Genomic DNA, 25,845 nt, shown 5'->3' with positions numbered 1-25,845 from the left:
TTGACCTTTTGTGAGCATTTTCCTCCGAAGCATTTGTATTTTTAAGCCAACAGGGATAAATTCAATAGCTACCTTTGACACTCAGCACATCACTCTCCATAAAATACCTTCAAATAATCAAGGCAGACAGATAATGGCTTGGAATAGGACTCGGCTTGCTGCCCTGTGACAGACATTTCCAATTAAAAAGGGTAAATAACTTGAGATTCATCTATTTCACCCTGTCCTGAGATTTATCAGTTTATCGTGCTTTAAATCCTTTCACCCTTGAAATGGTAATATCTCACATTTCCTCTGCAAAGAAATATCATATATATCCAATATCCTCACACAGCTATTTAAATCTCCCTACCCTGTCTGTGTTCGAGCTTTCATGAAGGAACCCGACCATGGAAAGAAGCCGATGATTGCTGGGTGTGAACTTGCAGGACTTTTGGATTTGACTTTGTACATCAGCACTACGCCAAGGCTTTTTCAAAGTATATAGGTTAGGTTAGGTTAGGTAGTTACTTTATTAATCCCCGAGGGGAAGTTTTTTCGCTACAGCAGCATACAGGAAGCAATAGATATTAATAGAATAATAGAAAGCAATAAAATAGCAGTAAAATAGCAGTAAAAATATTAAATATAAAATATAAAATGCACAGTATATACAGTACAGTATATATCTATATATTTTATATACAATATAATCATCAATATAATTGATTTATATTTGTACACATGACAATGGGATCTAAAACTCACCAATGGGATGCTAGCACTGTCATTAACTTCCACCAACTGCTTTTGTATGAGCTTAAATCTGAATATGTAATATGTATCAATGCATTAGACTGTTGTCATTTTCCCCCCAAAAAAATGTTGTTAAAATAATGCAGATACAATGGATGACAGAGCAATCAACAATAGAAACTACAATCACCTAACCAGTGTCATCCAGTCCTATTTAAGTACAGTATGTGTCCAGTCTGATGTACTCCAATCATAACCTCTTTAAATAAAATTAAATAATAATAAATGCATAATTAATTGGATTAGTTCTCACCCAAACTTTTATTTCTGCTGTTATTCTTCCCGAAAAGAAAGGTTTTCTAAATGCACGGAATCTAAATATAAAATGTCTTTCTATAAATGGTAAATTCCTTGACAACTGTGATTGAAATTGTAAAAATATCATAAAAAAAAAAAAAAAAAAAAAAATCAACCAAAAAAAAATCAACTGCCATTTCGTACACAAACCAAACTTTTGCCGACCATGACCTAAACCCGGAACAGCTGGTTGCACAAACGAATGCTGTGAGTGTGATAAATGGCCCACCTTTGGCCCAGAATTTACCCAAATGCTAATAACCAGAGCTGATTCAGAGACCAAATGGGCCAATGTATGCATCACCACAACCCGGCCAAATATGGACCTCGGGCGTCCAAAAACAAGCGAGCAACATCCAGCTGTAATCAGCTCAACTTAGCTGGCAACCTGGGCTACTGTAAATTGATACTCACATTGCCTTTGCCTCGATTAACTTCAACCAGCATTAACAAAATTCCGCATCTTGATAGTGGGGACCATCCAAGGGGGAAAAAAAAGTCTCCCTTTTTTGTAAATAAAGTGACATGACTCATTAATGTGATGAATGACCATGCTATTCCCTGGAACCTCAGCATCAAGCCACCCCCTTCAGGCGTCCCTCTTGTGGACCATTCCGGGTGAAAGCCGCACATTTAAATGTGCAACTCTAAGTGCTGAGGCAAGCAGGTCCGCCGGCCAAATGGTTGCTCTTTTCAGCTGTTGAAGCTCCCAAGGACTCATTTCACAGGTACCATCAAATCATTAAATTCTCCACATACTCAGTCAGTTAGACAAATAGATTGGTCAAAAGACAAAGAGAGAGGGTGAAATAAAAAAAAAAAAAAAAAGTCATTGTCGGCTGTAAGGGCTAAATAGACCACATTTTTAGGTTGGGAATAAACAAAATCAAAACTGACCCTCTCTTACTTTTCATGTTGCTGACCAAAAATGCAAATTACTGAGTGCAATTTTTCTTCTTGAAGGTGATCAATAAAATATGATTTGGTTAATGTGTTACTGTCAAAGCTCAGAACTTCTTATTCAATGGTATTAAAAGTTCTATTGCATATTCACTTGAGTTTTAAATTATTTGATAGCATCATAACTTCAGCGTGTATGAAAGCACATTCAAAACCTGTCCGATTCATGAATATTTCCAACAAATTTGCTTATTCTATGCAAGTTTTTGTGACTTGGGAAAAGAAAATCGTGGTGCAATGTGTGCATTTATGTTCAGTTATGTACAGAAGAAATTTCAAAACTATCCACAGCAGATGGTGTAGTCCTTTCTACTGTATGCTCAGTCTCTCTGGGTAAAGGGAACCTTGATGTACACAAATGTGTTCAGAGTTCAGACATTGTATTCGTTCAAACCACCTTAAGCTATTTCAGTCGTCAGCTGTTTCTTTCAGTGCATCTGTTGTTTAAGGAGAACTCCTGCATCTGATGCATGCCACCTCAGGGTACAAAACACCCAACCAAAACTGCAATGAAACGGTCTCTGATCGTACATGTATGGCATTTAAAATATCAGAGCGGCGTACACAAATTCCCAGACAAATCATGTATTCAGAGGTACTCTAACATTATTTGCACTATTGCTACTTCCGTGCATGCTTGTGCTACCGGCTACACTTTTCTATGACGCTAAATGTAGTCAAGTCCACATAAATCACTCGATACAGAACATCTAAATATGGCATCCCCCTACTGCATAACACACTGCCTAAGTACTGATACTTGCAATTATGTCCAGAAACTGCTCATACAGTGGAATCTATTATAATACGTCCACTTCAAAGACACTTACAGAGGTGGTGTACCCCTCGCTAATGTTGGGTGACTGGACTTGGTTTCTATGGGAACCAAAGTGCAACACAAAACAGTAAAATGAGGATACAGCTGCTGTTGCTCAGATAAGCAGCATGAAGACAAATTAAAATGAAATCTATTAAAACTAATAAAGGTGTTCAGAGAGAGGAGCAAAGTGAAAGGCTAAGTCACTGAAAGAGCCAGACTAATGAGCACACTTTTTTTTTTCAAAGATAGACAACTTATTTCTATTCTTTTTTTCAAACTCAGCTACAGCTAACTCGTCTCATACATTTTGTGCTGCTGGAGAGTGAAAACAGGACTACATGACATAGTACATTCTAAAGCCTTTGCCTTTCCCCAATTTCATTACTTTGAGTTCTGTAATCTTGATGTTCAAGGAACGCAGAGAGATAGCAGGTGGAAGCCATCATGTTTGAACTAGTCTTAGTCGGGTACAGTATGAACTTACAGCGGCACTGGGAGCTTGAAATCACTCAGATACAGCAGTCTGTGCTTTGGTGAATATAAAATAATTTATAGTTATAGTTATATCAGGTTACTTCCTTTGTATCGAAACCTCCGGTAATTAATTTTCTTAATTCAACAGCCTCAGTACAGAAAGACCAATTTCTCCTCTTAAAAGATGATTTGCCCAACCTGTGTATGTGTGGGCCTTTGTGTCCGGGTGGTCATTTTAGAAAATGTGCTTTAAAATGTACGGATGATTGATTTGATGACCTGGCCTTCAATAGTGTAACCTACACACATTGTGCCTGACTAAAATTTTATGAGAAATGTACCTGCACCTATTAATAATCAGTATGTGACAGTGTGTTCTGCTTGTTAATTAGCAACTCCAGTTAAACCTACTTCCAAAATCCCAATCTGTACACCATTTAAATCTCACTGTTATGAGACATGCAGTCAGCCATCAGTAAAGACTTCTCTTCTTTTTCTCGACCAACAAATATTCGGGGGATTTTCTTTTTTGTATTTCACGGAACCTGCGAATGTCTGTGTCTTCATCCTTTTGTGAATGTGTACCTTGTGTGTCTACTGTAAAGTTTTGGAGTAGAAAAAAGTTGAAGCACCAGTCAGATGCTTTGCTCAAAGCACCGGCTGTTTTTGGCAAGCGCCCTACTCACCTGCGTACATGGCATGAATAGAACAGAAAGCAAATGTGTCCCTCCTTATGGCAGGTCAGACTACAAGGCAGTCCAGATTTTTGCAGGGAGTATGTTACAGGGCTGAATCAAAAAACTGAATTTCAACGCAGTGGCATATGAGGCTCTTGCCTTAAGGGCCTGATTTCCTCGTTCCCTGGTGTTTTAACAATGAGGCTGTACTTGACAGTCCAACTGAGGAAGTCATGTTTCAGTGGCCCTTGAGTTCAGCCTGTTTTTTGAAACAGAATAAGAAGCACCACATAGCACCAGCTTTTGAAAACATGCATGTGTGCCCAATACGCGGTTATCAAGCCAGTAAAAAGCGAACCACAAAAATGACCTTACAATCTATTATTGGCAATTTCTCAATCCTTCACCCTGCAATAAGACATATTAAGATAAAGATTTGAGTTGTCAAAAGTCATTATTTTCGGTTATATTTTTGAATCTTCTGCAATGAGCATGTGATTGTCACTGTTTTGCCCCCTATTTGCCAAATTTGCTCCTCAATCTATAGACATGGCTAAAATTATTGGTAGCCTTTTCTCAGACTTTTCTCAGTAATTAGCATCAACTACTCTCAATTCAGTATTAAAAAGAATGGATATGATGCTTTAGATTTTCTGAGTAACATATCTCAAATAACGCAACAATTTAAAATGGTAAAAAAATATTGGGATCAAAAATTTTGTAGCACACAGTTTTGACAAAGTCACTGCAATCAAGTGCTTTTTGTAGCTCAATGAAACTCTGAAACTTCTCAGCTGGACATTTGGCTCATTGAACAGCTCCAGCTCGCTCAGATTTAAGGGGTGCCGTCTCCCAACTGTGAGTTTCAGCTCTTTCCATAGCTGTGCAATTAGATTAAGATCAGAACTCATAGCAGGCATCTTTAGAACAGTCCACTGTTTTCTTCCTCGGTGCTTTCAGATGTACATTTTGGGTTATTATCCTGTTGGACGAGCCATGAGCTCAGACTGAAACAGATCTCTCTGGCACTGAGCAGTATGTTTCACTCCAGAATGCCTTGATAATCTTCTGATTACATTGTGCCCTGCACAGATTCAAGGCACCCTGTGCCAGATGCAACAAAGCAGTCCCATCACGCAACTGAGTCTCCACCATGTTTCACAGTGGGATGGTGTATTTTTCTTTGAAAGCTTAAATCTTTCTATTGTGAACACAGAGCTGATGTGACGTACCAATTTTGTTTCATCTGTACTGTGGCTTGGAGCCCGCTTTCATTCAGAAAGCAACATATGGTGCAACCAGTCAGTGTTGTGCCTTAATCTTTGAAGTCACCTTGTATCTATTTTGAAGTTTTCCTTGCTCCTTTTTTTACAATTCAAACTATCCTTCTGTCCAGTCGAGGCTATTTCCATGTCTCCTGCTTTGTAGCCTTTACCTTGACCGTACTTGGAAACTATATTCGTCCTTATTTCTGCTTGAAATATCACGATGAACCACTTATTTATCAACACTTCTAAGGAGTCTCAAACTTTGCATACTCAGAGCTGACATTGAAGGAAACATTTCATTGCAATGCAAACACATATTGCCAAATATTAGCTAAACTGCCCACAGGTTGATACAAACGAAAACTACAAAAAATAACAAATCGGTAGATTGTTCCAGGGTTTGTAAATAGAAAATGCTGGGCATTATGACCTAAATGTACCCTGTGGAGTCAACAAAGTTATGTTTTACATGAACCTTCGGTTATCTCTATGTGGGCCTGTTGACAATCCTCTCCTTCCTCTAATGGTGTATTACTACATTTCTATACTCATGTTGCCACCAATTCTTGATCATGTGACATCACAGACAGAACTGCAAATTACATAACCTTCATGCATGCATGTAAAAACAAAATGGGGGCCTATTCTATAAAAAAAAAAAAAAAAAAAAAAAAAAAAATCCTCCACAGTGCCACTTGTCAAATACTTGTCAGTTACGAGCTTTCGAAGAGAACATTAAACATATAAAACTTATTCATAGATGTTGAGGGGGAGGGGGGTTGGGGGGCATTCTTGGAACTACTATTTGAGTGTCTATTGTCCTGACAGGATTTTACTTATTCAAAGAAATTGTTGACGAGATTTTTAATTCATCATGTTGGCTGAATAATAGAAACATGTTTCCATGAAAGGAAAAGTCATTATCTAACTTTTAATAGCCTTGGCTTCTGGTCCAACTGTACGAAATCAGGCATGCACCTGCATACTGTATGTCTGCCACGACCAAAGTGCTGCTGGAGACGGGCTGATCCTCTTAGCGCCGCAGCAATCTGGGACACTATTCCCACTTCTTACTTTTGCCAATTTGCTCCTGGGAGCCCCTGAGTCCTTGTCTTCATTAAAGGAGTTCCTCATTGATCAATCACTGTCAGAGGAGCTGCTCTGTAATTGCACTGTGGCCTAATCATGACTGACGTCTCATCCCCCCCGCTCTGCCGCAGGTCTCAGGAGAGAGAATGTTCCATGACTTTCACACCTTCGACCTCAAGGTAGGCCTCTCTGAGGATTTTTTTCTCTTCTCTATGTGGTTTATCTTTAAGCAGTATATGGTTTTAAATTAGATATTATAACTCATGTCTGTCAATTAGTTAAGATGTGATGGACATTTTGAATATTTAAGAGCCCTGCTGACATCACTTTTTTTTTTTTCTCTGATTTAAAGCAACGGATTTTGATAAATTGTGAAAATCAACTTTTGCTTACTATCACATGCAACTAAAGATGCAACATCACGGATCGGTTATTACAAAACTATGAACAGTAAATTCACAACATTAAAAACTTGCATGATACATTCAAACTACAATAAAATAGAGGTCCAGTTTCAAGCACACAAACTGTGCACTGCAAATGATACATACACAAATACACCTGTAGCCGTAAACTCGCAGGTATATTGCATCTAAATGTCAGGTTACATTAATTAGCATCCAGCTCACATTCTGACTTCCTTGTGTTTACACGTTGCAGATTTTGCGTCAAATTGCTAATATGAGGGTTTAATTAAGTCAAGTCGAGTTACTCTTGGAATTTATGTTGTGTAGTGTCAGCTAAATCTTACCTGCAGCTTGAGTCATCTGTCACTTTTACCAGCAAAGGTAACTCTGCAGTCTTAGGGCCCGGTTTATTAAGATTTCAAATAATGGGTACTAAATCGTGTCATTATTCCAAAAGTTTGAACATTTATTTTGCACCAGTTTTACTTCAGGTAAATAAGTAATTGCTTCTTTGATATCAGGTGCAAGTCGCTCTATTTAAATGTATTCGCTTGTGTTAAAGTGATTCCAGTCGTTCTAACGGCTTATATTAAAATGGCGGCAAATAAAAGATGAGATGAACGGTGGATGAGAAGCAGGTCCAGCTCTTTCTGTGATGAGCAGGTGACTTTTCATTCAGTGCCTCGCGAGTGCTCGTGAACCTTAGGAAGCTACTTGTGAATTCTGAGGGAGATCGCAGTCAGGACCTGTGACAGCACACCTGACTAACGGGACTGGGTGGGATATCCAAGCAGCGGTACGCTGGAATGACTCGGAGGCAAGAAAATGCTGACTCGTGAGATGTTTTTTTTTTTTGTTAATGCTGGTATTTTGTGGCTCCTCCTTGTTATTGGTCTCAAATTAACATTCAGTCCTTTCAATAAATGTCATCGCTGGACGGACGAGATGTCTGAATAATTTCTCCGTCTGTCATCTCCCACAGGTGTAAAACCACGTTCTCTGCATATTCTTTGATTTCCCTGCGTCTCCTTCTCACCACAATTAGAGTAGCCATCTCCCCTGATGTGCGCATATGATTAATACGTGCCTTTCAGTCGCACTAAAATAGACACGTGATTTTACACACACACACACAGACCTTCAGTAAATCAGGCCCTTAATGTTTTGCTCTTTGCCAGCAAGAGAAAAGAGAGATATGTTTTGTTGGCATCAGAGTTTAGCAAATCCATATTTTTTGCAAACTCCATGTTGCATGCATCCAAAACTGAACAAGCACTGTAAAGAAGGAGCTCAGAAAGTTTTATCCATGAAGTCTTTTTCTTTTTTTTTTTTCTAAAGTTTGCCAAAAAAATGCTACCCACATTTGAATGTTCAGTCCCTCTTGACTTCACAGAACTGAACCGATTGATTTTCTTCTCGAACAACATGGCTAAAATGATTTAAACATGATAAAGCATGGTTCAAGCAGTTAGTCATGGGACAATAGCAAATACCTCCAGGATGTGACAGTGTTTTTCATGTCCCATGCCTTAGCCCCATAATGTTTAGAAAATGTATTTAAAAATATTCCTGCTCGCAGTTAACTTTTCCCAAATCTGGTGTCACATTGACAACATGGATTTTTAAAGAATGAAATGCAAAAGATGCAAAATGATGTTTAAAAAAAAAAAAAAAAAAGAAGGAGAGAGAGAGAATAGAAAGACAGAAAAGAAAAGTAAAAATATCACGAGTGATTTTCCGGATTGAAATTGATACCTCTGCCATGATATTAAACCCACCAGGATGCAAAAGTTCAGAGAACATGATGTGATTTTGCAAAATGATTTGTGAGTCTGCCATTTTTGTCACTTAAGGAGGATTCACATGGATCTGATAGCACAGATTAGTCTCAGTCCTCTTGTGATCTTCCTATAGCACACAGTTATTCATGCTTACAAATAGTGATTGGACCGAATGCCTAATAGACCTGCATTACGTCCAGCGTATATGTAAACACAGTATGATTTGGCTCCCAACACATGTTGATTTTTTGCTTTTTTTTTTTTTTTAATCATTGAAATGATTAAATTGCAGTTCGCAGCTCATGTATGTACATGACATGATCTGCCGTCTTCAATAGAGGCCATGGATACAACTGCATACACAGCCTCCAGATATGCTAATACTTCAGCCGATGCCATATTTCATGCAAATGAATTTCATCGTATATTTTCACGTGTCATTTATATGACAGTTGTAGCACAAGCATCCGTAATGTTTTGACCAGGGGGCAAATTGCAACAGGGAGCTCAGTCATTGTGAATTCTCGCCACAGTCAGAATAAGAGAAGGTCAGAAATGCTGAACTCTCCTTCCTACAAACATGATTGTTTTATACAACTTTGAAAACATGTTGATGATTAATGCTGCTGTGACAATACTGCAATAGGATCATCTGAAAAATGCTTTCCCAACGCCAAAATAACGTAGCATTTTCAGCTGTTGGATCTGGTGGGGATAATTCAGTGTTATTTTATGCATTTTACCAATGACTGGGGTAAGGGGTTGGTCAAGTCGGAAAGTGTCTATCTACACACAACTATAGAATATATAGACTCTATTTTTTACTCCCAACACACAACAAATTATCCTTTAAATACTTTTATTTTGACGTTTGTAATGTCCATATATAAAGTTCTGTAGCTTTAATGCAGCTAAAGTATAAATAAAAGTGTGTTATTCATCTGCCGTTATATGCGATATTCCAGGGACCTTGGCATTTACTGAGCCTGCTATGTCATTGTCTGCAAAACTGTTCAGGACCATGTACTAGGAGGAAAGTTTTAAATTTAAAATGTAATCAGCACAATCACCACAAGCAATCAGTTCCTCTTCATTTCACCTGATCGAGCCCCCCCCCGCTAAAACGAGCCCACTAAATAGAGCATCTTATCAGGCCTGGATTAAGCTTTGACTTTGATTAACATCTGTAGTCTGAGTTGAGAATGTCAAAGTTCAAGTTTGGGGGGAAAAAAATATAGTTTTTAAGTATGCAAATGCACCAGGTGTCATTATAAAACAAGGTTTCTGTTTGGAACAAAAGATTTATAAGCTTTTGGTCTTTGAGCCGTAGAATACTTCACACCAAACAGTATTTAAACATGTAAATGTTAAAGGAATAGTTTGGCATATTATGTAATGCAGTTATTCATTTCTTTACCAAGGCCTAGATATTGAAACTGTCTGTACAGTACAGCTGGAGCCAGCAGCTGGGTAACACAGTTAACATTAAATCTGATAACAAAGGGAAGCAGCTAATCTGCATCTGTACATAAATAACTAAATCTAGATTCGAGCACCTTTAAAACTCATTATTTAATACTTTTTCTTTGGTTTGTTTAATCTGAACAAAACCTGAAATCGAATTGGAGGTTTAGACAGCATGCAAGGTTAATTTCATTGACGGCATGATTTACATAAAAAGTAAAGAAGACGCAAATCCACCCATTAAGGCGGGAACTGAAAGACGTGTCCACACAATTAGAAAACATTTAAATATGAATCTGATTAATAAACATAAAGAGATTATGCATGATATAGGGGATGAGAGGGAAGTAACAGAGAGGAGGAAGATGGAGTTGCAGCAAGCACACGGCATCTGTTGCGAGCTATCTTACAGCTAACGTCTGTATAGTTGGTACAGCGGCAGTTTGTGCCAAAAATTAAAAAAAAAAAATAAGTGACAATTTTCAGGGGTTTACGTGTTGGATTGTCCTTTGGCCATGAGAATATCACTTCCTGGAGTCTCCATTGGTAGCAGCTGATCCTTGTTATTAGCCATGTTAATTCATGAGCTTCACAGGTGATGTCTTGTTACCTTTGTACAGATTCTCCCTGTTTCCAGTCTTCACACGAAGCAGAGCTAACTGGCTGTTAGCTTTGGCTACATATTCACAATACAGACATGAGAATGGTGTCAAAATTCCCATTTCAGTCTAAGCGAGAAAGCAAACGATCTTGATTCCCAAAATTTCAAAAACTTCCAAAGAAAAAAAACACACTAAATGCTGTGAAAAAGCTAAATTCAGAACAGTATATGCTTGTAGCAGTTGTACAAAGCACCCTAAAACTGTGAACACATGGCTTTTAGAGACCAACATACTGTTCACAGAAACTACACAGGTGCAGTTGCAGATGCTCATACAACCTGCCCACATGCCCCCTACAGAGAGAAGCTGGAGAGGGACACAGACCGACGGGCCAGTGGAGGTGGTGACAACCACAGACACCAAAGCATTTGCACTGATTAAGGTTTTTGCAGCGACAGCAGCAAACCTGCCATGAAATTAATTCCCCATTTACCAGCGACATAAATTTGTAAGCAATTTGTAACTTGAGGCCATAAACTCATTCACATTGTTTGTCCACACTATTTTCCATTGACTGCAGGAGTTCCGCCCTTTTTTTTTTTTTTTCTTGATAGCACTGTTCAATTAAATGAATCACAAAGAACACGCATATTGTCGTCCTATTTTCAGGGTAATTGTTTCTCGGTAAGCAGTACTGACGCAGTGTGGCAAGGCAATCAACAACTTCATGATTCAAATGATTTGCAAACATAAAAAAAAAAAAAAAAGAAAGTCTTGCATTTGCAGTTGTCCAAAGTTCATTATGAAAGCCACAACAAGCAGTGCTGACCGACCAACTCTGAACATTTTATGAATTTCAATGTCACTTCAGCTGAACTCATTTGGGAAAAGGCAAACCAAGCACACACAGGCCACATCCAGTCGCCCTGTTCACAGAGGCGTGGAGAGGTGAGAACAGCTCCCCAGTACATCCTCAGACACATCTGTGCCCATGCCCTAAAATTATGTTTCTTTTGCGCCGCAAATAGGTCAGCCGTGAATACCTGGCTCCTTCCATCTAAAAAAAAAATCCTTCAACACACTTAATTAAGAATGTGGATTTATCGACTGTGAATCCCAAAATGTTGACAATGTTTTTTTTTTTTTTTTGTCTGGCCTTTAAACAGCCGTACAACTGTTCAAATGCTGAAGAAAGGCATGTTATTCTCAGACGTTAAATTTTTCCATGAATCTTCAAATTTAAGAAGCGGCTTTGTTTGGAACTGGAAAGGCACAATAATGCCAACTTGGCCCACATTTAGACACTGCCAACTTGGCCCTCATTTAGACACTGAATCATTCAGATTGCACCGCTGTGATTGCTTAATTAAATGCTCGGCTGTGTAATGACTTTGCTTGAAAGGGAATTAAATGTCTAAATGCTGCAGAATCCGCGCTCAGCTGAATAGAAATCAATGGGACATAGTGCAGGAACTGAAGGTGTTTTCCGACTTGTTTAGGGTGAGCGTTCTGTATTGATGCCGTCCCTCAGTCACCGAGTCAAAAGCTCATTCCTCTTGGTCCAAAGCATTGATTGCTGGCAAACAAACAGTGTGCCTGCTTTGTGTTTTCAGGAGAGTTTTATGAAGGCAGTTCCTACATGTTGGCAGAGTACTGCATGGGAAACTGCATTTATATTTAAAACTGTTCAAATAAACATAATCTTAAGGGACTGCAAAAACAAAAGAATATGTATCTAAAAACTAAGAACCCTCTGCAGTGAGAATATGCGTAAAAAATGAACACATATCTTCATGATCATCTCACATTCAGCCCCGGTGAGCCTGTGCGTTTATGTCACTATCACATTTCACAACTGGTTTGGGTTTACAATGTGTATCATTCCTTGATGCCCATTAAATGACAGCAAAGCATGGCACAATTTTTCTCAAAATAACTTTCAGAGTCCAGTATTATCAGTCTCCCAGCATACTTTCAGAGTGTTTTACCATAAAAGCCTAAAGGCAAACATTAAAACCCAGCCCACATGGAAATAGTTCTTGAAAGGAGTGCAGCCAACTAATCTCACAAACATTTGATTGAACCAAAGACCTTTAGAAAACCGCCAAAGCTGAGGAAGGGCATACAACTCCTAAAATGACAACCGATTATCAAACTGCCTCTGGCTCGAGACTCTGTAATCCCCCAGATGTTGCAGTCTATGAAATATGAGAGTCTGAATTAGATCTCTCAAACAATGTCAGCTTGTCTGCATTCGTAAACCCTCAGCATTTAAGTCACAAAATTAAGTTGACCCCGTCAGAAAGCTTAAGGACATGTAACAAAGCCCCCGGCAGTCTTATTACTTCATCTGCTTTCATCTCATCTCCTCTATGTAATAAGTTCCCACTCTAGCAAGACCACTGGGGCTAATAAGGGTTTTATCTGCTTTTGATATTAGATATTAACACCTCATCAAAGTTAAGCCAGCGGTAGGCTCTCGTTCTCCCTCCAAAATTTACATTAGCCTAACAATGTCTGAAAAAGAAATCTTATCAAATTCAAATTAAGGGCGAGCTGAATAGCCAGAAGGATACTGCTACCCATCACTCAACCAACATGTAATTTGGTTCGGCTGCGAAAGAAAAAAATACAAGCAGGCTTTGTAAATCACTGAGATCATAAGGGTTTTTTGTATAATAATGTTAATACTTTGAATTTGCCCCTCATAATCCCGAATCAAAACAGAGCACATTTGTCGCATATGAATGATGAATGTTTAGCTTTTGGGTATGAAAATAGGTCTGAGTGACACAATCAGGATTTGCTGTTTTAAAAACTCTATAAATAGCTTCTCTAGACAGGCAGCCTTGGTGATCTTCACCTGAGGGGAAAACACATTTATCTGTTGTTTAGCTGTTTTCATCTGAAACTCAATGCAGGTTGTAACCCAGCGGTTAGTGCTGGTCACCCACAAACAAATCAAACACTGATACGTAATGGTTCTGACTGGTCTATTAAAAGAAGACAATGTATAGCTTTTACTTGAATCCAAAAAGAGATCGCACTGATGTTGTTTTAGGGTTATTTTAGTCTTGTTTCTCCAAACATTTCTCGAGGTAAATCCTGTATCTAGAGCGAGGGAGCAAAGGTTTCAGAATCCTTATCATCCCTTGTGGCATCCTTTGTCAGGTTGTATATATATATAAAAAAAAAAGAAATATTAACTGGAAAATGTAGCTCGGAGAGATAGAAAATAAATTACTTCAGTGTGGCAAGGAAAAGAAGATTGTGAGATTTATCAAGTCAAGATGGAAATGCCTGCTAAGTCCGCGGCCCTACCTTGAAAAATTAAAGAGAAATCAAATGTCTTCGAGTACATAGTGATTGTGATATTAGGGAGTGTGTGTGCGTGTGTGTGTGTGTGTGTGTGTGTGTGTGTGTGTGTGTGTGTGTGTGTGTGTGTGTGTGTGTGTGTCTGCATACTTTTTTTTCCTGACTAAATTGTTGTTGAAATGTCATTGTTCAGTATCAGTTATGTCATTTGCTGGTGTTATATGTGCCAGAAGATACAAGCCTGATATACAGTCTAACTGTATGCTTATGCACCGACACACATTAACATTAATTCTGCCAGAGAATTGAACTCACACACACAGTTCGCAATTAGCCTGGCTGTACTCTCCAGTCTTTTAACACTCAACAGATTTGGTGGGAAACAGCTTGACTGGCAAAATCTATAATTGTACAGATAAGTGAACATGTTAGCGAGATAAAGGTTAAACTATCAGGGATATGTTCTCCATCCGTCTAAAGCCAATTTTACACATTCAGCTCAAGCAGTAGTGGGTGGGAAAGGGGGGGGGGGAAACTGGCAAGTCAATAATGATTGATCTGGAGCCTTAGCAATTACCTCCATGTGCAGAAGACCATGTTAAGGTCAGTATTATCTTAGCTCATTTTATGGGTCAGCGCTCTGGCTTTAGCTGAAATAAATTAATGGGGTAAACACTTTTGCTCACCTTGATGAAATTTACAGCAAGTGTAAAAGCTTTGCATAGGCGGAAGGTACAGTGCTGCAGTGTGACCCCTGGTATTTGGCTGAACCCTCGTGAATTTAGATAGTAAAATTCCATCTATAAATAACACGGACTTCCATGCAGTGAAACTGTAAGAGGACAATAATATACTGTTAAGATGCAATGAGCCTATTAAATAAATCAATTTTATAGGATTACTAAGCCCATTCTGTTGAATGAAGAACAGTTATGATGCTATTTATGTAGGGGTGAGTGAAGAAAAATCATTTCAACTAAGAATCACAATTCTTATCTTCAATGATTCTACATCAATTCGCAAATGCCAAACATTTATTTCTGTAATTACATTAATGACATTATTTCAAATGTAACATTGAGACAAAAAAAAGACAGAGCACCAGCACGCAGTCGACTTCTCCACCACAAAGGACATGAGTCTATGGTTTGACACAGTGCACTTAAGTGCCAAATTGTGACACTAAGAATCACATCACGAGCACAATGATATAAAAAAAACATTTTTTTCAAAGTTTCATTAATACTATATTTCTGCTTCTAGCACCTGCCAAGTGCAGTTAACCCATACACGCCAGACTGTACACGGATGCTATTATACAGCAGAGACTGCATGGATGTGTCAACCATTCTTAATACATTCTTACACTGTGCACTTCATATGCAGCATTGTGCCAAAGGCTGCCATCATCATTTCAAACGAGTCTAACTGCATCGAGCAGTCCTCTGTATGAAACAACTCTAGCCAATAATAATATCTTAGTCCTCAACTTTGCATGTAATTTCTCGACACCTGTATGTATTTCACTGGAGGGAGCGGGGAGCGATGTTAGTCAACCAAAACATCCCATCAGCTGTCTGTGTATTGGAATTCTTCTGCGGCCTTCGGGCTCACTCGCAAACAGCTCTGTTATGTTCTTAAGTCCAAACTAAATTCAATTTCCAATGCAGTGATCTCCTTAATGAAAAGTCAATGTCCCTCAGTCTTTGGCGAGCTCCCACGGGGACAGTCAGAGAGATGAATTTATCAACAGGCCGGAGACTGCGCCCTAGGGGACACCACCCCTTATGAACAAACAGAATGCTACAGAGTGTGTCCGACCAGTCCTCCATTATTATCCAGCTTGTGCTCTAAATGTGAGGTGACGGAGGAGGGATGACAGTATTGATCTAATGAAAGTGCTATTTATATTCTCACAAATCCTGTAACTAGTGATTACAAAAGCACTCTACAATCGTAGCCAGCCCGTTCTCAATTTGTTAAGTGCAGAGGGTGACAGTTCATTGGCCTGATATGCATGCAGCGGTATCTTTACATTCCTATTTTGCAGCATTTCCTCCATGTGTCAAAACATGTTCCTACCGTATCTCTCGGATCAAATTGATGCCTCTTTCTGAATATAAATCGAATTGTAATTGATGTTAAAAACACCCTTTACATCTGCAGTGTACATTTATTTTGTAATTTCAGTGGGAATTCCGCATTGTTGGGCTTCAGACCTGTGAATAGTTCCGAGTTTTTTGATTATTATTAACACCGTGTCTCGTCAGCAGCATAACCTTCTGATAAGGGCGACATGAGGTTGTTGTCACGGCACACGGCTAACAGTACTATAGATAAGCTTTAATCCCCACAAGGCTCAATGAAATGCATCGCAAAGACGGGAGCGCAGAACGCACATATGTGTAAACATCATCTACGGGAGGAGCGGGGTGCTGAAATCACAAACGGCAGACTGAAAGGAGATGCAGTGGCCTGCTCGCTTCCACCGCAGATGTAATTCATGCTCATCACATTCATTACTCCACGGGCGCGGCTCTTGTGAAGCTTTCACTCACATGACCTACAACAGGAAATCATGTATAGTTTCACGTGCATGATCATATTCTTCACGTGGCTGTGCACTCACGAATAAAACACTGACATATAGATCATTATTGACCTCATATGTTTAACTGAGGACCTCCACGCAACAGAAAATCATGTACATGTGAATCACCCACCGATGACTCCATACCATGCTGCAGGTGCAAAAAAAAAAAAAAAAAAAAAGGATTAAAATGTCTAAGAAAAGGAATTTTAAATTCTTGAGTCGAAGGAAAAAAAAAATGCTCATTTATATTAATCTTATTCGAAACTATCTTCATATATATCAAAAAACAAACAAACAAACGCATTTTAAAAAATCAGTGCTCAAAGCTTACAAGTGTTATAGTTTTAATAGCCATGAAATATTATTGTTGTGCAAGTTGCATTTCTGAGTGTTGTTCAATGCTAAATGTCATCTAAATTATAGTCAGACCACATCAATTTAGTTTAATTTGTTTGGTTGCAGTAAATTAGTTTGTATCGATGACACACTTTATAAGACAATTATTTCACAAGCTCTTATAAACAGTATTGTAGTTACAATAAGCACAGACGTTCGATAGATTGGAGAGGTACGTGTACTTCTATTATAAAAATCTGTTTTTATATGTTGATGAAAGCAGGCTGACAAGAAGGACATTTATGTTGGATAAACAGCTCACTGGATTTTATGTTTAGGTTTGATGAGTTATTTTTCAATAGATCAATATTTCTTTGTTAATAATTCCTCTGTTAGCTGAGATCAATGGACAGTGGCCCGATGGCATGTGGACTAAGAGGACTAATGTCGTGAGGAATATAACAGGAATATAACACACAGAACGATGTTGCATATTATTAAGATACCAATGTGCCGACTTCAGCTCTGCAATTTTAGCATTTAGCATGTCCGTCTGAGAAACCAAAGCACATTTCAATGTGCTATTTTAGTTGTATAGAAAATAAGGTCCTTTTTTTTTTTATTGTCTTTTTCTTTTTATACCGGGGACAATCCAATACATTAAAAAGATAAAAAGAGAAATTGATTTTGTTCAGGTGGATAATGCCCAAAGATTAAGTTGGCTGTTCAAATGTGAAACATTTAAATAAGACAGTTACTTGGAGAAAGCCTTGAAGATTAGTCTTTTATCAGGATCAACTTTATAATTTGAGGTAAGTAGAAGAAAGTATACCACAGTACAACTTTGCATCTATTGCAGTTTTTGTTATGGTTTTGTATATGCATTTAAAGATGCGCGTTACATTTATGTTTGAAAAATTGCTGTCTTGTCATCCTATGTATAGTCCAATGTTTGACATGACAAAAATAGAAACCAGCTGGCAGACTAAATAAATATGACTACTCTGATGTATATTGCTGTAAATGTGCTACAATACTTTCTGCCACTATTGTGGATCCATAGCCAATGAACAATATTTTTGTTTTCATAACAATATGTACAATTATGTACAATAATATGTACTCATGTTTTGTGCCTGTGAGTTAAAAGTTTGCATACAGTCTGAAACTGTCAAAATAGATTCTGCATGTTGGTTTGTAAGCAGATCATACAAATGTATGCAGTGTTCAAAAACATCTATTAATAAAGAGTCCTTAGAGGGTTGTGTTGTGTTATACTGTATAAAAAGTTCACAGATTGCAGTGCTGCATGTCTGTTTGTTAACAGACATGCGGAAATGATGTGGAACTTATTAAACTTGAATATTGTTACATGGTAACTGTATCCTTATACTCTTTGGGAAAATGCATACGATCCATTGAGACTTTAATTTATTGGATCCTTCACAGATAGAGGATCTCTGTTCATCTCAGTCTGCACTGTGCGAGTCTCTTTCTAATGTGGCTGTACTGCCCATAAACAGACATTGAGTGATTAGCGCTGCTCTGCCATTGACATCATTTGCATTTTAATAGACCATAATTACAACTCAGGGAAAATAAATTGCAGTTTGAAGAATGTTTGAATTGCTCCAACTCTGCAGCTCTCCTTCTGAGATAGCAGTGAGCATATGCAGGAGCCGCTTGGATAGTTAATGTCAAGTTCAGAAATGTACAAAGAAGCCGGATTGCCAAGTGAAAAGAATAGAGGAAGACAATGTGGACTGTGTTAATGTCATTCATAGCACAAATTACTGATTTTGATATAAAACATTTTCTATGATTAAGGTTTGAAATGCACTGCCAGAAAGGCTACAGTGTGTTTCACAATGAAAACTTTACTTGTACTGAGTATAACTGTGTGAGTATAACTTCAACATCTTGCTTGAGAATACTTTGCAGTGCAAAAAGCTGTTGCACTGCTTATACACACATTGACTATTCCTGGGATCAAATATGTGACCTTTCTGATACGGAACATGTCTCTAATCACAAAGCCACCATGCCACCTTCCTGTAGTTTTCTCTCTTTTTTTTTTTTTTTTTTTTTTTTTTGGGGGGGGGGGGGGGGGGGGGGTTCCTCATTAATACCTGTGATAATTGCAGTTTGCCTATTTAATATCGCCCCAGTTTGCCTTATCGCCGCACTTCACCTGCTGAGATGTGACACCTTCCCAGGATTTGCCGAGGGATGTCTAACCCTGGCAGTTAAAGCCCATGTGACCCTGTAAGCAAGAGTGACAACACAATAATACTCCCCACGTCTAATCTTTCATTGGTGGATTATCAGATTAGAGGCCCCAGTTGTTTATGGGCTCGGTGACTATCGAAAAAGTTGATCTGTCGAGTTTATCTTACACTTGTCGTATCAAGGCAGTGTTGGACCATACAGTTGGCTGTGGATGGAAGATAAGGCCGACATAGCTGAATGGAACCTTTGGAAAATGAGAAACAAGGCTTTTCTTTTTACTCCGACAACGATACACTTTATCTCGGTTAAGAAATGGACCCCACCGAAAGCATTTCTGCTCCTTTGGATTCACTTGATTTCTTTGACCTCTTTAGTGTGACAGAGCTGCCCTTTTTTTTTCTTTTTTTTTGTAAGGATATATCAGAAATCATCCACCAGTTTAGTGGTGTTGAGTCACAAGTTTCAAAGAAGACATAATCCATCCTCTTTCAAGCTGCAGCTTTGTGACATTTCAAAGACTTGAACCGATATAGGTTTCCTATCAATCAGTCGTTTTGACAAAGTAAGAGACTAGAGGAAGTCTATTATTGAACCTTTGGATGCGGTTCACTAATTCAGGCTCACTGGTTTCTTTCCATTTCAAAGCAGTGACTCTGAAGGTCACGGCCTCCTCAAACATGACTGTCAGAAGATATCTGTGAATAAAGTCAGAAATGAGATCACTATCTTTTTAAATCTGCTCTTATCTGATTTGCAAGGTAAGGTGTAAATGTTCTGCCGTCACCACTGGTAGGGTGGGAAGCTGAGTTTCCAATTACTGGAGAAACATGTACTATATGAGCAGAATAATAAACAAGCAATACAAAAAAAACAACCTTAATGACAGATAATCATCCAGACTGTTCAAAGCAAACCTATATAAACATCATAGTCACCAGTTTATGTATATTCTTCATAATGTTTTGACAGACGGGCTATTAAAGGATATTCTTAGAGAGCTGCATGAATGTCATAAGCAGGCAGGAATTATTTAATGTAATCCACGATACATCACCTATGTGGGAGGAATGTGTCAAGGTTACTTCCTCAAAGTAACGGTTGTGGTAAGGTATCTCGCAACCTGGTTCGAAGGTTGGGTCCATCACTTTGGTTCAGACTAAAATATCCTGCCTACTACACGAGATGATATTGATTGGATTCGTTTCAAACATTTGTTTCACCCTCGGGATAAATTGTAATAACTGGTGCGAAGTGAAAAGATTAAAGATCACAAACATCCGTAAATCCACTAGCACCATCATACGGTCAAAATGCTACTTTGTACAAAACAATTTGGTGTGCAAACTGTGTCCAGCACTAACTCTCACATGCGAGCATGTGAACACCCTAACCTAATCATAACTGCAGTGAACATTTGCATGTTTGTATTGTAGTTGTGGCCATGTTAATTGATGCACAGTCTCACCGAGTCACTGCTGTGGCTGTAGGTTTTTAGTCTTTTTGTAAGCATGTACACTACTATTACTGCTGCTACTGGTAGTAGAAGGAGTGCCACATGTTTTGTGAGAATAAATTTACCAAATATTTTACAGCTAACTTCATCAGAATCTTATATCAGCTAGCCGCTGCCATTTGTATTCTACAGTCGCTGTATTTAGTAAATCATACTCATCAAGCAGAGGCTTAACTGCTTGGGAATCCATGTCATCACCGTTGTGATTCATCTAAAGCCCCTTGTGCCGCATGGTGCCCCACAGCTTTAGTTTAAATTTATATGTATAAGCACTAGCCTTATATTTTAGACTAGTAACAGCAGAACGCCCTCCTAAAGGGATAATAATAATTCCTCTGTCCCATTCCCATCTTATTTATGGCACAGCACACTGGTTTGTCATTTCCAGCCAGTGTGATTATTCACCTGGCGAGCATATTATTCTAGCAAATACCACAGCTATAAAAATGTTTCATATTTCATTCCAGGGGTTTGATGAGAATGCGCTGAATCCCATTTTCCCAAATATTGGGTATTCTGTGCGACAAGAATATGGCTTTCCTGATTACATTATGCCTCTGAGCTGTGTTTAGCCAAATGTGCATGACTTGCAAGTGAAATGTACAATAGGCTGCTGCTACTGTGTCATATCAAGGACGGAAAAAAAAGATGGGAATAAGGCAGAAAATACTGGTCCCCTTTCATCAGACTATTTACATGTAGATGAAATCCTCCATGTTGATTTTGGCTTTTACTAAAAATGATAACTCGGCTAAGGTCATGTCTGCCTTGTTACAGCAGGTTCTTTTAAATACTTAAAGGTCTTAAATCACAGTATATCACATCTTGGCCTTGAAACATTTCAGTGTTTCGGATATTAAATTAAATTCTGGAGGTTCAACAACGTGTTTCAGTTAGTTCCACTTGGTCCAAAGTCAGCCTAGTCACAGTGTTATAATCACATATTATCTTTGTTTATTCTTGTAGGTCTTTGTTAATACCACAGAAAGCAGTTAAATTGCCTTATAATTACACATAACACACATAGGCTTTGGTTAAAAAAAAAAAATCCTTTTTTATCTCACAAGCTACATATTTTCCTATTTCAAAAGCAGGATATTCCATGTTTATGAATACGATTCCTCTGTGATACTAAAACAAAAGGACCTAAGCCACAACTAGAGGCAGTCTGTAGCACAGATGTCCACCACATGGAGTGGACGCAACTCATTTGTTGCACTTTGCAGTTATTTATTTATTTCCTAGGTCTGATCGAGGGAAACATCTGTCACCTTTGCCTAAGTGTCTGCTTGCATGATACATGGACTATGTTTCGAAATAAAGCATCCCCATATTGTTTGGCTCCCTCTTCTCAAGCTCAGGTGCAGAATCCTGTTAGGCATTTGGAACGCCCTGCTGTTGCAATCGAGCAGGCAAGACCCAAACACCTGGAGACCTCATGTGTGCCACCAGAATTAGCCGTCCCTGCCAAGCTATCATTGTTTTGCGATGTTTTTCAGTGACACCCCACGTTCCTTTGATTCTTTTTTTTATATGTGTGGAAAGACTAAAGTTGTCGCATATTAGTGATTAAAGTGTATACACTGAGATATCAAACCAAATATACTTCAACATAAGGGAGTGAGTTTGGGATGGTTGTTTCTTTTGCTGAATGAAGACAAAAATGTAAATTTTTCGAGCAAATATAGGGAAGCCAAAACATGTTAGCTGGCTTGGTCAGTACTGTAAAATCCCTTAATTGCTCCTGTGTCCCTTTCCATAGTCCTTTTCCTCATGACATGCAGTCACCCCCACAGTAAATTAATTAAATTGGCATAATGCCATACTTGTGAAACAAAATCTGATGCTCACGTCTGAAGTATTGGAAGTGTCACCCAAGATAATAGATGTTAGGAGAGGTTTCTAATTCTCAGAGCCCTGCCCCAAATAGCACCAGTAGCCATCTGTATTCTCGTTTCTGCAGCACTCACTAAATCAACACACTCGACACAAGCCTGAGGATGCCTCCGCACAATCATGCATGACAACATCAAAGCTTTTCTTTACTGCCTCTCCTCTTCACACACACCCCCCCCCCCCCCCCCACACACACACACACACCCCTCTCAGCCCCCTTTAACTGCTATCTAGAGCTAAAAGCAGTGGTACCATTTCAAATATTATCTTGGGGTTAGTGCAAACACTGAAAATCCTTGCTGTTACTTGTCAGTGGTTTCAGTCACAGCTGATAGCCATTTTCTGAGATGATTTTATTCTTGCACAGGTGCAAATTAACAAATAAACCTGCGCGCACATGGATTACCAGGAAATATTTGTAGCCTGATCTGTGAATCTGTGGCCTTTAAAAAGTCGCCCGTTCAACAAATCATTAGACTGCTCCGCATTCTTCAGGAAGCGTCACTTAATTGCCTGTCTTTGTTCCTACCTCTACATATTGACAACCATAAATCTCTAAAATGTCGGATGAGTCAAATCCCCAGATTTCCATGAGCAGGATGTTTCAATGATGAGCTGGATCTGTCACTGGGGAGCCACTCAGCACCCACAAACAGATTGAGCAAGCACCCAAGATGGATCTGTCGTCACTTCATTCTACATATCTCTATTTAATGATATTATATTTCATTTCCAGAGCAAAGAAAACACCATTACCCAAAGCAGTGAGTCGTAACGAGCCTTTCTGCAACAGATTCCATTCCTCCTTGGTGGTACAGTAATTGAATTACAATAGCATATGACACAAAGTTTCAAATGGATTGTATTTGTTTCCATTTGTTCCATCCATGTTACACACTAAAAGCAAATTCGCACACAGTTAAAGACATTGAGGCATCCACTAGCTTGGTACAATTTCCAAATATGACCAGTCTGGCTTCAAGGGATCTTGACTGGACACTTCATTCCAGACAGAGCTTCACTATGAACAGAAATTATTATGCTACATGTACGGATGTGGATCAAAAAGATAAGAGCAGCTGTCTAAAGCATATCAGCATATAGGAAAAAATAGGTAACCAACCAGGAGAGAGGTCACAGGAAAATGTCCTTAGGCAGGATTTAAGTTGATTGCTGACAATTCCAATGCCCAGGCCCATATTGATAACTAACCAAAAATCCATTTAACCAGTAACTGGGGTAAAGTGCTGCGAGAGCCATTGGGGTTTGAAAAGTGTGCCCAGTTGTTTTGACCACAGATTGAAAAGCGGTTATCATTTCAATGGGAGCAATATGCTCACAGGGGAAAAGACAAAGAGGTCAGCAGAAGTGGAGTAAGTGCTCCCTCAGGCACAAACACCCGGCCATTGAAAAGGCCCCAAAGAGAGACTAGAGGAAATTGATTTCAGCTTTATTCCTGTTCAATTGCGGGGCTGTACTGGTGGGTGACCCAATGGTGGACCTGTCCACTCAAATTAGGAAACCATTTGGAAGATATGGCCACATGTGAATGGCCAGTCACACTCTATGAATATTGCACCACAATCACATTATTTCACACACCAGAACATCTAGAGGTCATCCATTGCTTCTGTTCTGTGAGTGATGATCTTTTTGTTGGGGCAACTCCCCATATACTAAAGTAGTTTGTGATAAGTGCACTGTATGGTCTCCACTGGCAAAACTGAGAGGTAACACTGTAAAATGTTTCTGGGGCATTGGTACAAATTACATAAAGACATAAAAGCTTTTGCTACCGGCTGCATGCTTTTCAACAAAAGCGGAAATGGCACATATTTTTTCCTCCATTGATAATGGCAAGTGCTTTCAGCTCCCACCATCAACCCTCTGGATAAGGCAAGAGGGGTACATGTACAGTATACCAGCTGTCTGTTGATATGACACCAACTGAGTTGACAGAAATGTAATGGATATTTAGTTATTTCCTCAACTATTTAGTTATTCACCATCAAAGAGGAAGCCATTCATTTCCCATCGGAGGTAACGGTAATGGTTGGATGTCAGTGAAAAGTTCTTTGGTGTGGTCCATCAGTGCACTTTAAGTGAGCGAGGTTTGAATCCCATGTGGAGCAGAAAGTTCATTAACTTGGCACATATACACTTTGTCATGCAGTTCCTTCTGGCAGGACTGATAGTAGAGGCAGTAAAAGGAAACAGCCATGACTTCATATACACTCTTTTCTGAAAACGTGCTCAACAACATGACCTTATTTTTCTTAAAGTTTTCTTGAGATTAGCTGAAATAAAAACGAGTAACTCGGGATCGACCGATAATTGGCGCCGATATTTCGCAGTTTTATGATTATGGGCATTTTTTTTTTTTATTCAATCATCGATAAAAATGAATGAATTAAAAATGTGCTACTTAGGCTCTGATGCAGCACCTCTCTCAGTCTGTAGTCACCACTCTGTGGTGTTTTAGCAATGTCCCGCCAACAACTTTATCTGATTGGTTACACCTCACGAGTAATGGCCAATCAACTGAGAACTTCTCTACGACAGAAGAAGCTTGCTTCGCTTCAGTGGCAGAGAAGTCCTCAGCAGCCCAGAGGAGCTGTGTGTCAAAGGTAAGACAGTAGACATGGCAGAAGTTAAAAAAAAAAACCACAGTCCTCTGCGCTGAAGTTGCAAAACCCCCACAGTCATGTCACGTTTACGTTCTCTTTTTAAAGATTTTAATGACACACGTCGTGTTTCATAAAAGTTTGTCTCACGTCGTAGCGTTTCCATGACCACTGTCTGGGGAGAGCAGCCCTGCTAACGGGACCTCCTGCCCTGGCCAGAACAAAACAAGATATTATGTTATTTACTGAGTCCCAGTGCTCCCGCTTCATTTCAGCCCAGTGTGAGAGTCGCTCATGCGTTTTTTTCTGTCACTGAAAGTTGCGTTAATTTCTGTGCTGCTGCTCTTCTGTTCGCTCTCTTTGTATCCTGAAGAGCAGGCCGGTGTCTCGCACACAGACACAGTGCACAGCAAAAGGTGGACGCAGGTGAAAATTACTGGAGTTGATAAAAACTACATTCGTTACGTGACTGTAAAAAGAAAGTGCAATAAAAATCCTAAAGTTAAGCTATCGATGAACAGACCCCAAGCCCATTTTAAAATCATGCATCACACATTCTGCTGGTGCTTCAATAAAGGATTTCTTTCTTTTTACAATAAATACCCCACATTGCAATATACCTTCATAATGTGATTACATAGTGGCGGCATTTGTTTATTTAAAGTCATTTTAATAAAGTTTTTATGTTAGAATTTTGTAATCAAA

At 38.9% G+C, this 25,845-nt stretch overlaps 1 protein-coding gene across 38 annotated transcripts in view; it reads left to right on the top strand.

Annotated features, from left to right (window-relative positions):
* Window positions 1-25,845, top strand: part of LOC138210910 (receptor-type tyrosine-protein phosphatase delta-like) — a 348,424-nt gene that overhangs the window by 159,295 nt on the left and 163,284 nt on the right. For all 38 annotated transcript variants that reach the window (XM_069170312.1, XM_069170313.1, XM_069170306.1 and 35 more), the window contains exon 8: window positions 6,512-6,559. The gene's annotated coding sequence lies outside the window, so the exon portion shown is untranslated. The remainder of the gene's footprint in view (window positions 1-6,511; window positions 6,560-25,845) is intronic.

Source organism: Embiotoca jacksoni, unplaced genomic scaffold (genome assembly GCF_022577435.1).
Source record: "Embiotoca jacksoni isolate LCO1_2020_lvr unplaced genomic scaffold, fEmbJac1.0.p SCAF_49, whole genome shotgun sequence".
Taxonomy (NCBI): Eukaryota; Metazoa; Chordata; class Actinopteri; family Embiotocidae; genus Embiotoca; species Embiotoca jacksoni.
This window is presented reverse-complemented; position numbering and strand designations above follow the sequence as displayed.